Source organism: Marmota marmota, unplaced genomic scaffold (genome assembly GCF_001458135.2).
Source record: "Marmota marmota marmota unplaced genomic scaffold, marMar, whole genome shotgun sequence".
Lineage (NCBI taxonomy): Eukaryota > Metazoa > Chordata > Mammalia > Rodentia > Sciuridae > Marmota > Marmota marmota.
This window is the reverse complement of record NW_026000005.1, coordinates 21,867,462-21,883,547: the sequence shown is the minus strand read 5'-3', so window position 1 is coordinate 21,883,547 and position 16,086 is coordinate 21,867,462. Positions and strand designations below refer to the sequence as shown.

Genomic DNA, 16,086 nt, shown 5'->3' with positions numbered 1-16,086 from the left:
TATATATTAATATATATAGTTTTAGTTGAACACGTGACTTTATTTTATTTATTTTAATGTGGTTCTGAGGATTGAACCCAGTGCCTCGCATGTGCTGAGCCACAACCCCAGTCCCTGTGGCTTTTATATTAGACAAATCATTGTCTCTCCTCATTTTCCCCATCTATAAGGGTTTAGATGCTTCTGGAAGAATAGATAAATGTATCACATATAACTATATTTAATATAATAAATAACATCTTAATATGTAATTAACAAAATATAATGTGTAGGGCTGGGGATGTGGCTCAAGCGGTAGCGCGCTCGCCTGGCATGCGTGCGGCCCGGGTTCGATCCTCAGCACCACATACAAACAAAGATGTTGTGTCTGCCGAGAACTAAAAAATAAATATTAAAAAAATTCATTCTCTCTCTCTCTCTCTCTCTCCCCCCCCTCACTCTCTCACTCTATCTTAAAAAAAAATATATAATGTGTAATATATATTAGATTAGACATATATATCATACACACACACAGTTTATTCTTAATATAAGGTGACTGCAAACAATGAATTAGTAAACACTGAATCATTGCTCCTAGGAAAAATGCAGGGTTAGGTTCCTGTTAGCCTCAGTCATATTTCATTTTTAGCTCAGTACATGAAGTTGTTTATGTTTATGTTTATGTTTAAAGGCACCTTATTTAATATATACAAATTGTTGCTTAATTAACATTGAACTCATGGCCAACAGTACCATCACTCACCTGTGTAGCTCATGTCTGAATTAAGATTATCTAACACAAATATTTTCTTCACAAAGAGAAAAAGCCTGTTTTAGGCCCAGCAGCACACAGCTATAATCCCAGCTACTCAAGAGGTAAGAGGGTTGTGAGTTCAAAGCCAGCCTGGGCAACTTAGCAAGACCCTGTCTCAAAAAGGAAAAAAAGGGAGGGGGAGTACTGGGGATGTAGATCAGTGGTATTAACACTCCTGGGTTCCATCCCCAGTGTGTAAGGTGAGGGGGTGAAAAGCCTTCTTGCAACGGGAGACCAGATAACAGTTCAGCACTACATATATTTGCCATTTTGAATAGTGAAATCATAGCAAAAAGCCCCAAAATGAAAAAAGCATAGCATTAAAACAGACCATAAAAAGGACACTCATTTACAGTATGAACAAAGAAAAAAGAAAGCTTTCTCCAACCTGAGCTGAGAACATGTGCTTCAAGTAACTTAAGTTTTTCAGTTCTATACATGTCCTCAGATAACCACAAAACCACTCTATTAATTTGGGAGTTACAAAAGAAATTTAGCAAATTTGCAAATGTAGAATCCATAAACAATGAGAATCAGTGATGTATATGTATGTACATACACATATATGATATTAGACATTGAAATAATATTTCTTTACTTCCTACTTCAATTACATAATCTTACAACAATGAAATCGTAATTACTTAAGATGTTGAATTCCACCATGTTATAAACATAAAAAAATAAGTTTCTACAAAAAAAAATTCTAAAATTGTGTTTAATGATTAAACTCTAGTTTTACTTTAAGATTTATTATCCCCTGATAATAAAATTAACAAAACTAAAATTTCTTGTTGAGAGAAGCTGGGCATGGTGGTATGTGCCTATAGTACTAGCTACTTGGGAGGCTGTGTGAGTGTCATTTGAAGCCAGACTGGTCAACAAAGCAAGACCTTGTCTCTTAAAAAAAAAAAAAAAAAAAGATTACAACAGAACATAATTTAAGTGATGATAGATAGGGCTACTGTTCCAACCACGGGGTGCGGGGTGGAAACTAGCATATGAGAAAAAACTTGTGACAACATTTTGAATACTGCAAAATACTGCTAAAATTCATGGTGGTAATAATCTTATTCTCAGCAAAGTCCCTCAGGGCATAATAGATATTTTTATATGACTTCAAATAGTAACAAACTTGAGATACAATCTAGGTAAGAAAATTTACCTTATTTGGCTCAAAGCCTATAGGATAGTAGCCCTGTTAACAAATTTGCCATTTCAAAATGAGGTAGTAGGTATTAAAGGGGCCTTATATATCTTACAGTCAGTCCATTTCCACACTTAAATAACATTTTTTTTAAAGAGAGAGAGAGAATTTTAATATTTATTTTTTAGTTTCAGGGAAACAACATCTTTGTTTGTATGTGGTGCTGAGGATCCAACAGGGCCGCCGGCATGCCAGGCGAGCGTGCTACCGCTTGAGCCACATCCACAGCCCTAAATAACATTTTAGTAAGTAGACTATGTTGGTCCACTATAGAGAATATTCAGAATATGATTATTTGCATATCAGCAGACTCCAACAAAATTCCATTCTTCAAAACAGGAGCCAAAGATATTGGACAAGGGCTGGGAGTATAGCTCAAAGCCCTGGGTTCAATCCCCAGCATCACCAAAAAAAAAGGGAGGGGGGGACAAAAAGGTGCCAACACAGGGTGGTTTTAGTGTAATAGAACACTGAATATTCAGCACATAAATTACAAATGAGACCTATCCTCTATATTTTGGAACCATATCTTAAGGTAAAGGAGTAGAGTTATTTCTAAATTACTGACCACAAACATCATTTGTTATCTATAGTATTGTTCTGTTTTCTACTTATGACCTTTAGGATCTTAATCCAATGTTTCAAGTTGAACTGAATATAAGACCACATACGTAAAGATAAATTTATTTATTTATTTTTTTTTTAGTTTTAGGTGGACACAATATCTTTAATTTTTATTTTTATGTGGTATTGAGGATCGAACCCAGCACCTCAAGCATGCCGGGCGAGCGTGCTACCGCTTAAGCACATCCCCAGCCCCAAGATAAAATATTTTAACTGAGAATTCACTATCTATCTATAATGAGTCTTGCAGAGGAAAAGACACCTTGCGTGATGGTTTTAAGGGAAGTGTGTCAAGAATGAATTAATCTGCCTAAATGTAGCCATAAATTTTGGGAACTTCATCATTTTCTTCCTCATCAAGAACTCCTTATACCACCTTGAATTTCTTTAGGATTATAAGGAATATTTTTTATTCTGATAATATCTGAAAAATTACAAGATACAGAGTTTTTGTATAATCTTTACACAGTTGCTTCTAATATTAACAGCTGCCCCCAATATTAACATTTTGCATTAATCATAGTACAATATGGAAACCAGGGCATTTACACTGATACAATACAATTAACAAATCTTATTAAATTTCATCAGCTTTCCCATTAATGTTCTTTTTCTGATTCAGTATACAATTCTAAATCCCACAAACTGTTATACTTCTTTAATCTTCTCCAATATGGTTTAGTTCTTCAATTTTTCATTACTGAGATTTGTTTAAAGTTCTAGTAAATAATTCAAAATGTGCCCTAATGTTGGTTTGCCTGTTTTCTCACGATTAGACAGAGATTATGCTTTCCTGGAAAGAACACTATAGAGGGGTTGGGGTGTGGCTCAGTGGTACAGCACTTGCCTAGCACATGGGAGGCACTGGGTTTGATCCTCAGCACCATATAATAAAGTTATAAAAATAAAAAAAAATTTAAAAAGAACACTATAGAAGTAAGGTTATATCTTTCTCAATGCATTGTATCAGGAGGCATCTGAATTGTTTTGGGCTTAGCTCTTGCATTAAGCCCCAATAGATCAAGCCAAAACAAAATCAAAATGGAATAACTCATTGGTAGGTGCTACATAATCCAACTGAACTTTAAAACAGGCTAGTTTTCCCAAAAGCAGGAGATCCTCAGCAACCAATCAGAAGGGAGTCATTTACCTGAACTACTGTGATAGCTAACAAGTCCTTTGTTTTAACCCTATAAGGAAAGTAATTTTGTAATGATCAACCCACTTTTTGATCCTTGCTTCTACTTTCTATAGTCATTTTCTGCCTTTTATACTCAGCTATCCAAAAACCTTTGTAAAACTTTAGATGGGATGCTACCTGATTCATTAATTGCTCATAAACTTTAAACTCAATTTGTTAAAAGTTTGTTTTCTCAAAGATGTCAGTGTGTCACATAGGGTGGTGTCTTTAGATTTCGACACTTTAATAAGTGTCTTATGGGTAAATATTGAGTGTCTCACATACCATGTTTTTTACCACATTTTCACCTATCTATTAATTATTTTTCACCTATCCATTAATTAATTAATTTGTTTATTTTGTGCTACTGGGGATCAAACTCAGGGTTTCATATACGCTAGACAAGTGCTCTACCACTGAGTTACATCCACAGCCCATACCCATTAATTTATTTATTGGTTCTTGCCTGCAACAAAGAACATGCGAGGGTGTTTGCCTAATGATTATTTTCTATTTCTATCATTCCTTCTATATTTATTAACTGGAATTCTACTATATAAACAAATTATCCTTCAATTTTACTATGAATGTAAAACTTCCCTAAAAGATAAAGTTTATTGATGTTTAAAAAATGTCTAGGGGCTGGGGTTGTGGCTCAGTGGTAGCATGCTCACCTACCATGCATGAGGCACTGGGTTCAATCCTTAACACTAAATAAAAATAAGACAATAAAGTCCATCAATAACGAAAAAAAATATTTTAAAAAAATTCTAAAGGAGAGTTATCCTCCCTTGTTTATGCTTGTATGGACTCTCAGACATTTCTTTTACTCTGTTGCAATACTTTTTTGTCCTATCTTTGTCCAGTGGAAGTACCTCTTAGAGCTCGCTGTGTCCTTCCATGTGCCATCATTTTTTTAGTATTTCCTTACTTTCTGATACCATTAAATGTTCCAGGTTCATTCTGATTTTCTCTGTCCTAGACCTGGAATCACCACTTCTCCAGGGTTTTATTGTTGCTGTTTTATTTAATTGGAGAATGTTATTAGAAACTATGACTTGAGCAGAACTATAGAGTCACAACTACTCAGTCATCTCACTAAAGGTAGTTAGAACTAGACTCAATGGTGCACACACCTGTAATACAAGGACTCAGGAGGCTGACAGGAGGACTGCAAATTCAAGGTCAGCCTCAGCAATTTAGCAAGACCCTCAGCAACTTAGTGGGATCTTGTCTCAAAATAAAAAATAAAAAGGGATGAGGATGTAACTGTGTTTATAAAGCGAGCCTGGGTTCAATCCTAAGCACATCCTCCTCACAACACAGACCAGAAAAGAGAATTAGGAACCTAGATGTCATGATCCACAATATTTTTACTTATTTGTTCAATACAAGTATATAGTTAAATTGCCAACAGTAATTCATAATTGCTAATTCATGGCCCTAAGAGAAAGAAACTAACTAGAGTTCACTGTTTGGGTTTAAACTTGTTTTTAGCTTTAGTTTTCCAAAATACCTCTGGCTAGTTCACCCTCGACACACACACACATACACACACACACACACAATCTCTTGCTCACATGTTATTCACTTATAATATAATTTGGCTGATTTGCTACTATTTGTATAACTTTTGGGTTCTCCCTACATCCTGGTTATGAGGAGATTTATTTATTCTGGGGATAATATAATTGTTTTAATGAACATTTAAGAATATTTTGTTTCTTTGGTTAATGAACTGGAAATGGAAAGAAAACTCATGCCTCCTTGACAAACACTCACATGGTTCCTGACATTAATGAATCAATTCAAGACATTCCAGACATAGAATACCCCATCCCGTGTCCTAAAATGATAATATAATACAAAGTAGATAAACACAGTGATACACACACGCACACTTATACAACCATTGTTTTATGCTTTCCTCTGTGTTTCCAAGATAGCTCAAGTGGAATGTGAAATAAAAACATGGGTAATCTTCCTGTTCCCTTGTAGGTCCTACGCCCTGTTTCCTGCTTCTTTCAGATCTCAGAGAAAGAAGACTGATTACAGCGCCTGGAAAGTCTTCATATATTTAGTACTAATTCTTACAAAAATCTGAATTTTTATTTATTTCTAAAACACTTGTCGCATGCATCCTTTGTACCAGGCACAATGCTAAGTACTTTATATTTATTTATCTAACTAAATGAGAGCTTTGGGAAAGATCCACTAACTCTGCTATGATTCACGTTGATTTGTTTCCTCCCTAGACTTTATACACCATTGTGCCAGTATAGTCAACATCCAGGTCTCAACCACTACTAATATCAATTACAGCATCACCACAGCTTTATTAGGCCATTCTTGCTATTCCTGCAGAGCAGCCAGGACACACCAGTGACAAAGAAACATCTGGTGATAATGAAAAGCTACCAGCAAAAATTTGTCAACGCCAATCTTTTTTAAAAAAAACAAAAACATTTTTTAGTTGTAGTTGGACACAATTTTTTTTTATTTTAATGTGGTGATGAAGATCGAACCCAGAACCCCGCACGAGCTAGGCACTCTACTGCTTAGCAATAACCCCAACCCCTATGCCAATCTTTTAAGATAAACAATTTAACCTACTGGTACAGTTAGACACATATTTAATAGAGCTAAGAAGCAACAATAGACAATGGTTTCCCTAAGGAAATGAAATTATTTTGCCATCTGAAAGTGCAAAGGTAAAAAAAATCACTCCATAGAAGGTATATGCCTTTTAGCGCTTCATTTATCACCCGAGACAAGATTATAGTCAGCACTATACATTGGTTTCATATAGTTAAACAGACATGATTTTTTTCAATCTTGTTTTCTTCATAAAATACTAAGTGTAAAAATTTTATGTAGAAAAAAAAATGTGAACACAGCATTAGAGAGAAGTATCTGAACTAGATGGATCACACCAACATTTATAATAATCAACAAGGTAATTCAAATGGATACAACAAATATAAACATGCAGAATAATTAGTTCAGTTACACTAATCCAGGTCTCAACCACTACTAATATCAATACAGCATCACCACAGCTTTATTAGGCCATTCTTGCTATTCCTGCAGAGCAGCCAGGACACACCAGTGACAAAGAAACACTTGAATTACCAAGTCATAACCTTTAACTAACACTTAACCCTAACTTGGAATGATACCATGACATGAAAAGTCTGCCCCTTAAAAAAGGATAAAACAATAATGGATAAATTAGCTGTACCTAGAGAGCAATTTTAATTTGCTCAAAATATTACACACTCATGAAACTGTGTTCACTTTTCAGAAAACAGAACAGTGGGGCTCCTGTTCTGGCCTGGTTCTTAAATTCCTATAAAACTGTTTACAGCATATAATCAATTTCCTTAAACCCAGGTTACAACCTGGGGTCCTTCTGACAAGGATCTACAAAGTTCAGCAAAGGTTCTCAAAAGAATAACAGTCTCTTCCTCAGCCACAGAGTACAAAGAAAATTTTACCAAATGTTATTGGAGGGGGTTGTTCACAGCCCTGAGAAGCCAAACTTGCTTAAAACACAGAAAGAAGGCAGTGATATTTTGTGAAACATGAACAATCAAGGAACTCTACTGTACTTTTCTTGCTTATATTAGCCAACCACTTGTGCTGAATATGGCGACATAAAAGGAAAGGTAAAGATAGGATAATTAGAAATTCCTCTTGTCTCAGTTCTCCCTTACTTATCATCAGTAAACTGAAGGTAGAATATTGGCAGATATATGTATCCATTAAGATTTTTTTAAATGTTTTCAAACTACACATGCAAGTACAAGGTTTTACAAAGTACAACTATGTGCCAGGCACGGTAGTGCATGCTTGTAATTCCAGCAGCTCAGGTGGCTGAGGCAAGAGGATCACGAATTCAAAGCCAGCCTCAGCAAAAGAGAGGTGATAAGCAACTCAGTTGAGACCCTCTCTCCAAATAAAATACAAAATAGGGCTGGGGATGTGGCTCAGTGGTTGAGTGCCCCCGAGTTCAATCCCTGGTACCAAAAAAAAAAAAAAAAGTACAACTGGGCTGGGGCTATAGCTCAGTGGTATAGTGCTTGCCTCACATGCATGAGGCACTGGGTTCAAGCCTCAGCACCACATAAAAATAAATAAAATAAAGATATTGTATCCATCTACAACTAAAAAATATATATATAAAGTACAACTATGCAATTCCAGTGATTCCAAAAAATGAATTAAATATTCTTATATTTATTTACATTTTATAATTTCATTTTTCTTCAAATGACATTAAAAGATAAATCTTTTTAAATATGACAAGTCAAAGGAGAGACAACAAAGAAAAAGCTTTATTTTAGAACCTTTAACGGCACTTTTTCCCCTACTCTTTGAACAAGAGAACCTGCATTTCCATTTTGCCTCAGGCCCCACAAATAAGGAAGTCCCTCAGCCAACACTCAAATTTCCCTTGTCTAGACTTCTAATGAATGAATCAAAACATGATAGAAGAGGAAATGACAAAAAAGTTAAATACTAACTACTATATCTGACTTTCTTTTCAGGTTTCAGGACCACAAAACTTGATTAGTGTTCAAATAAGAAAAAGCTAGGGACCAATGCTCTAAATGGAATTTGAGAAGTACCCAGACATAGTCCTGAATGGTGAAAGATAACAAGGGGGCTGAGGTTGTGGTTTAGTGGCAGAGCACTTGCCTAGCATGTGTGAGGCACTGGATTCGATTCTCAGCCCCGCATATAAATAAATGAATAAAACAAAGGTTCATCAACATCTAAAAAAAATTTTGTTTAAAAAGATAAGGGAAGGAAGTAGACTGCCTTTAACAGAACTTGAATTGTAATAGTCTTTTTCTACTTTATTAAAATTATTATAGTAAAAATATTACTTTATTCAAGTAGTCCTATAAAATATCTGCCTTATTAATTCATACATCTATTATGGAAAAGAACGTACAAGTTCCTCAAAAAACTAAAAGCAGAGTTACACTTCTGAGCATATGTCATCAGATTTAAAACCAGTTTATCAAAAAGATCTCTGTACTCATGTGTTGACTGTAACATTATTCATAATAGACAAGTTAAAGAATCAAACATAAGTGAACCAATGAATAAAGAAAATGTGGGGCTGGAGCTGTAGCTCAATGGTAGAGTGCCTGCCTTGCATATGTGAGGCACTGGGTTTGATCCTCAGCACCTCATAAAAATAAAAAAATAGATAGTATCCATCTACAACTAAAAGAAATCTTTAAAAAAAAAAGTAAATGTGATACACAAATATTCTTTCTCTCTCTCTCTCTCTCTCTCTCTCTCACACACACACACACACACACACACACATACACACACACACACACAGAGGAATACTATTTGGCCTTTAAAAAGAGGGATATTATGCCTTTTGTGACAATATTGATGAATCTGGAGAAAATTATGCTAAGTGAAATAAGCCAGGCACAGGAAGACAAATTCTGCATATTCTCACCTACATATGAAATCTAAAATACTTGAACACACACAAACAGAGGAAGAGAGACCAGAGATTGGGGAGAAAGGGGAGATGCTGGTCAAAGGGTACAATGTTTTGGTTAGATTGAGGAATAAATAACAAATATTTGAAGTAATGACTATGTTAATTAGCTTGATTCAATTATTCCACATTATATATACATGTATATCATTGTATTTCATTAATATATATAGTAATTTATCAATGTCCAATAAAAAAACTTTTTAAGCCAGGCACAGTGGCATATTCCTATAATCCCAGCAACTCAGGAGACTGAGGCAGAAGGATCACAAGTTCCAGGTAGCCTTGGCAATTTTGTGAGACGATGTCTCAAAAATGTAAAGGATGGAGATGTAGCTCAGCAGCAGAGTGTCCCCTGGGTTCAAGCCCTAGTACCACACTAGGATACACCCACACAATTTTTTTTAAACAAACATAAGCCTAACCAGGCATTAACAGAAATACTAGAAACAGATTAATTCCTAAGTTAAAATACTACCCAAATAATTTATCAAGTCATATAGAAATAAGTATCTTTTAAAATCAAGGCCTTCAAGGTTAAAAAAAAAAGTGGGGGTAGAGGGGAGAAAATTTGAGATACAGAAAGGTGACATAGTAAGAATGTGCATGCAAACATTTTGGGTCCAATGTCCTTTTTGCTCGATATATCATACTAAATTAACTAAAAAGTAGGAATATTATTAATTTTAAGAGCTTTTAAACACCCAGAAATTGTTTTATTATCATTATTATTTTAAGAAAAGTATGAAAAAAAGAGAGGGAAATCAATCCAGGCTGAGTAAAAAACTCTCCTAGACTATTCAGTTTAATCATTTCAAATTATAATCACATGGGAACTTACACGGTTCATAACTATTCAAAGTTGTTTTCATGCTGTTAGCCTCAATACAGAATTTTACATTTGAGTTCAAATGGAGAAGGCAGAAGGCTTAATCTTCTCTAAACGTGAAAGTTTTAGAGTGATTCTCCAACTTTTGGGTCTCAGGACCTTTTTGAGTATCCCAAAGAGCTGTTGTAATGTGAACCACATTTATCAATTTTGCAATATTTGAAATTAAAATTTATTGTTTTCCAATATTTATAATTCCTTTAAAATATTATATATAATAACTGCTAATACCATATTTTATGAAAAATACATTTTCAAAAATAAAAAATATTTAGTGAGAAGAATGGCACTGCTTAACATTCTCACAAATTTCTTTAATATTTGGCTTTAAAAAGCTGTATTTTGGCTGGGCGCAGTGTCATACTCCTATAATCCCAGTGGCTCAAGAGACTGAGGCAGGAGGATCACAAATTCAAAGTCAGCCCCACCAATGTCAAGGCACTAAGCAACTCAGTGAGACCCTGTCTCTAAATAAAATACAAAACAGGGCTGGGGATGTGGCTCTGTGGTTGAGTGCCCCTGAGTTCAGTCCCTGATACCACACACACAAAAAAAAAAACACAAATCTAGATTTTCATATCTGTTTCTATATTCCACCTGTTCTGATATTATTATGGTTGAAGTATCTGAAGAAAACCCAGCCTCATACAGAAGACATGTGATTGGAAAAGGAAGGAATATAATAGTCTTTCAGATGTGTGTGGAAATTCTTTTTTTTTTAAATACTGTAACAAAACTTGACAAGTAGTGATTTCTTCAAAGTTAGATACAAAGTTGAATCAAAAAACATACTGATGAACTTTTCATACTGTTGTAAAATCCATTGATTCATTGTCTTTATTGCCTTTTTTTTTTTTTTTGGTACCCAGCAGTGCTTAACCAATGAACCACATCCCAGGCTTTTTTATTTTTCATTTTCTGAGACAGGGTCTCACTGAAGCTGGCTTTGAACTTGTGATCCTCCTGCCTCAGCCTTCTAAGCCAAGAGATTACAGGTGTGCACCACCACACCTAGCTAAAATCCACTGTTCTTTTAAAGGATCTTTTACCAATACAGAATTCTATAACATTACACACTGGTCATTTAGAAAACACTGGTTCATTGTGCTACACTGCTAGTCCAAATGTGGGCACATTTCATTATACATTATATTTTTTTTTAAAAACCACAGTTGCTAATATCACCACTAATTTCATGAGAAAGTCTTTTTTTTTTTTTTTTTNTGCTTAAAATTGAACATGCTGCAAAAAGAGACCAAGAGTGCTTTTTGTGAAGAGTTCTATTGTTAGCACAATTTTGCCGGTAGGTCTTTTCTTTTGGAGAAGGTTGTAATGCCTAAAAGTTGCCAGGATTTCATTAAGCTAAAGATGTATTTTTTAGTTTTCGCCAGACACAACATCTTTGTATGTGGTGCTGAGGATCGAACCCGGGCCGCAAGCATGCCAGGAGAGCGTGCTACCGCTTGAGCCACATCCCCAGCCCAAGAAAGTCTTTAAGTAGTAACCTCCTGCTACAAAATAAACTTTTTCCAAAAATCTAATATTTTATATGAAAGCTCAAATTTTTATCACCAGAAATAAATTCTATGAGCTGATTTCCTTGAAATGACAAAAACCACCTATTTTGAAGAAAATGTCTGTCAGGACAGGCATGGTGGTGCACAGCTGTAATCCCAACTATTGGGGAGGCTGAGGCAGGCGTATCTCAAATTCAAAGCCAGCCTTATCAAGTTAGATAGACCCTGTCTCAAAATGAAGGGCTGAGGATGTGGCATGTGCTCAATGATAAAGAGCACCTGGGTTCAATCCCAGCATCTCAGGAGGCTGAGGCAGGAGAATCCCGTGTTCAAAGCCAGCCTTAGCAACATCAAGGCGCTAAGCAACTCAGTGAGACCCTGTCATTTACTTATATGCCATGCTGAAAATCGAACCCAGTGCCTCACACATGCACTAATAAGTGCTCTATAGACACTATTCCATGAAAAAACTTATTCTGTCCTCAATTCAATCACACAAGTTTTTTGGCTCATAACAATCATTCTTTGGAATGCAGCAGAAATACTTCCCATTTTGCTGCACAAAATATAATTCAAAGGACTACATTTAATAAAGTTAATGATTTTTTTGTTTCAATTAAGGGATATTCTTAAGTAAAACTGGCTTTTATTTCCAACTATAATTCTTAGTAACAAAAAACACAATGGGAAAATTTCTACATTTGGTGCCACTGCCTTGACTTGTGTTAAGGAGTCAGAAGTTTTATCTGCTGTTGCCTTTGCATAATGGGTACAAATAAGCAACATAATGAAAAAGACAAATAACATCTTAGAACTATGAAGAAATATATAACCTCTCATTCCCTGAAAGTGACCTAGGGACACCCACGTCTATCTCAGGAATCCATAACCCACACTTCTGACTTCATGTATTACTCAAACTAACAGTGCAGATATCATTGCCTATGAAATCTGTTTCTTTTTCAAGTGTTCATCCACATACATACACATATATATGCATACACTCATTCACTCACTAGCTCACTAGAGAAACCTTTTTTTAAATATTTATTCTTAAGTTTTTAGGTGGATNCCCTGGGTTTGATTCCAGCACCAAAAAAAAAAAAAAAAAAGTATATGTATATATATATGTATGTGTGTGTGTGTGTGTGTGTGTGTATATATATATATATATATATATACACACACACACACACACATACACATATGAATCCCTGATCTTCTGAACTATAAACCTGAAAATGAAATACATCATTTTTCTAGCTTTCCACTATATAACAAATATCTGAGGTTCATTAACTATTCACTTATTAAATGAACAATGAATTGCTACCAGACACTCGCCTATAAATCCAGATATCTGGTAAAACAAAAATTTAACTCTGAAATGAGTATCAATAAGTCATTTTATTACATTTCAAAACTGTACATATAATACCATAATTATGAGATGTACAGATTTGGAAAAATAAAATTTAACTATCACAGAAGTGTAAAAAATAGAAAGCAAAAGCCCTTAATATCTCACTTTTAAGTGACATTCACATAAATCTAAAATAAAATAAGCAGAAGACTTAAAACTTCTTAAAAATAAAATTATAAAAATCTAAAGAATCTAAACAAATAATATTACTCTGTTATAAACTTACTTTCTTTTCTTTCTTTCTTTCTTTCTTTTTTTTTTTTTTTTGGTGGTACTGGGGATTGAACTAGGGCCCCATTCATGCTAGGCCAGAGCTCTATCACTGGGCTACATCACTGGCCTTTAATTTTGCTTTCTTAAAATGAGCCAAATGTTAACTTTTTAGAGATATTATTTCTAATCTGATTTCTAATTTAAATTTTAAAAAAGAATTACTTTGTTAATGTTACACAAGAAAAAATGCAAATCTTGCTATCAGTATTATTACTTGTTAATTGAAAAAACTGAGCAGAATGGTAGGAATGTGACTACAGAAAAACGGAGCTTAAAGACTAGATTTATTCTAAAAGTCTGCTAAAACCATTTGACACAATAAATAAATAAAAATTGAGTAAAAATGCCTATTCCACCTCCCCTCCACCATCCCTTGCTCTCTCACTCTACCTGACTTCTTTTCTCAACTGTTCCTGTTGGGTGGGTTTCAGAGAAGTTTGAAGTCTTGACCAACTGAACGTCTGGCTACAATACATCTTTTGGGGCTGGGGATGTGGCTCAAGTGGTAGCACGCTCCTAGCATGTGCAAGGCACTGGGTTCCATTCTCAGCACCACATAAAAATGAAATATAGATATTGTGTCCACCTAAAAAAATAAATACTTTTTTAAAAAATACATCTTTAGCTTAATGAAATCCTGGCAACTTTTAGGCATTACAACCTTCTCCAAAAGAAAAGACCTACCGGCAAAATTGTGCTAACAATAGAACTCTTCACAAAAAGCACTCTTGGTCTCTTTTTGCAGCATGTTCAATTTTAAGCAAATATTGTGATTTCCAGCATTTTTTTAAATTTATTTTTTAGGTGTAGATGGACACAACACAATGCCTTTATTTTTATGTGGTGCTGAGGATCAAACCGGTCCCCTCCCGTTCCAGGCCAGTGCTCTACGGCTGAGCCACAATCCCAGCCCCAATTTCCAGCATTAAAAGAGAATAGAAACACAGAACAATCCTCCCCCAAAAAATGTAGTCCTAAAATCATTCAATAACAAAAAATTAAATTATATATATTTGTTAAGAAGCTAGATTATGTAGGGCTGGGGATATAGCTCAGTTGGTAGAATGCTCGCTTCACATGCACAAGGTCCTGGGTTCAATCCCTGACACTACCAAAAAAAAAAAAAGCTGGATTATATTGAGACTCCTTATTTGATGATATATGATTCCTTAATCTAGAACATCTCAATAAATTTTTGTTCACAAATCAGGTAAAGATTAACATTCTAGGTTCACCCTTTTGCTTTAAAAATAAAACTGAAAACCAGGTGTGGGGGCATACCTCTGTAATCCCAAAAATTTGGGCAGCTAAAGCAAGAAGATCACAAATTCCAGGCCAGCCTGGGCAATTTATCAAGACCCTGTCTCAAAAATAAAATAAAAAGGGTTGGGGATATAGCTCAGAGGTAGAGTGACCCTGGATTAAATACCTAGTACTACATACATACATCTATAAAATATTGCACATTTAAAATATATAATGAAGAATTATCTTATTGACTTATACCAAAGAAAAGAGTAAATATATATTTCATATTAAGGATTAGCAATCTATATACAAGATGAAGATATTTTAGTTGGCATTTAAAACTTGGTAAATTTGGCCTTACTAAACATTATCTATAAAATTCATTAACAAAACAAACTATCTGTATCTATTCTCATTTCATAATACTTTTCCCTTGAAATGCTTCAGCATTATTCTTAGCATACTGTTTCTGCTACCAAAAAAATTTGCATCCAATGGAGTAAAACATATACAATTTTAATTTACTCTTAGAACTATGTTCCTTTCAGATATTATCACCACATGCCATCCAACTTAAAGAAGTTCAAAATTCAGGATTAGAATAGACTGTAGAAGTAGAATTAATTTAAATAAGAAAAGTTCAAATCGATACATTAATAAAAGAACACAAACTACTGATGAAAAATAAATTCACACTGGATACAGTGGTACAGACCTAAATAATTCCACCTACTGAAGAGGATAAGGCAGGAAGATCACAAGTTTAAATCCAGCCTGAGCCACTTAGCAAGACCCTGTTTCAAAATGAAAAATAAAAAGTGCTGGGGTTGTAGCTCAGTGGAAGAGAGCTTGCCTAGTACATATGTGACCCTAGGTTCAACCCCTAGTACCAGACTGGGGGAGGGGGGCAAGTTTCACAATCAATAAAAATTGAGTGAATTACTAGTTCTCAAGTTAAACATTTTAAAACTATACACTACTTAGATAATTTATTTTTTCTTTCTTTTTTTATTTGTTCTAATTAGTTTATACATGTTAGCAGAATGCATTTTAACTCATAATACACAAATGGAGCAAAACTTTTCCTTTCTCTGGTTGTACATGATGTAGAGTTGCATCACATGTGCAGTCATACATGTATCTAGGGTAATGATGTTCATCTCATTCCATCATCGTTCTGCCCCCATATCCCCTCTCCTTCCCTCCCTCCCCTTTGCCCAAAATTCCTCCATTCTTCCCACAAACCCCTCCCCATTATGGATCAGCATCCACTTATCAGAGAAAACATTTGGCCTTTGGTTTTATGAAACTGGCTTACTTTGCTTAGCATGATATTCTCCAACTCCATCCATTTACCTGCAAATGCTATAATTCTATTCTCTTTTAATGCTGAGTA

General features: G+C 34.8%; 1 long non-coding RNA gene across 1 annotated transcript; it reads right to left on the bottom strand.

Annotated features, from left to right (window-relative positions):
- Positions 1 to 8,165: 8,165 nt before the first annotated feature.
- LOC125618182 lies at positions 8,166 to 15,770 on the bottom strand. Its single transcript, XR_007349441.1, has 3 exons — positions 15,117 to 15,770; positions 14,261 to 14,270; positions 8,166 to 8,176 (listed from the first exon to the last, which is right to left on the bottom strand). It is a non-coding gene; the product is annotated as an uncharacterized LOC125618182 (long non-coding RNA).
- Between the last annotated feature and the right edge of the window lie 316 nt (positions 15,771 to 16,086).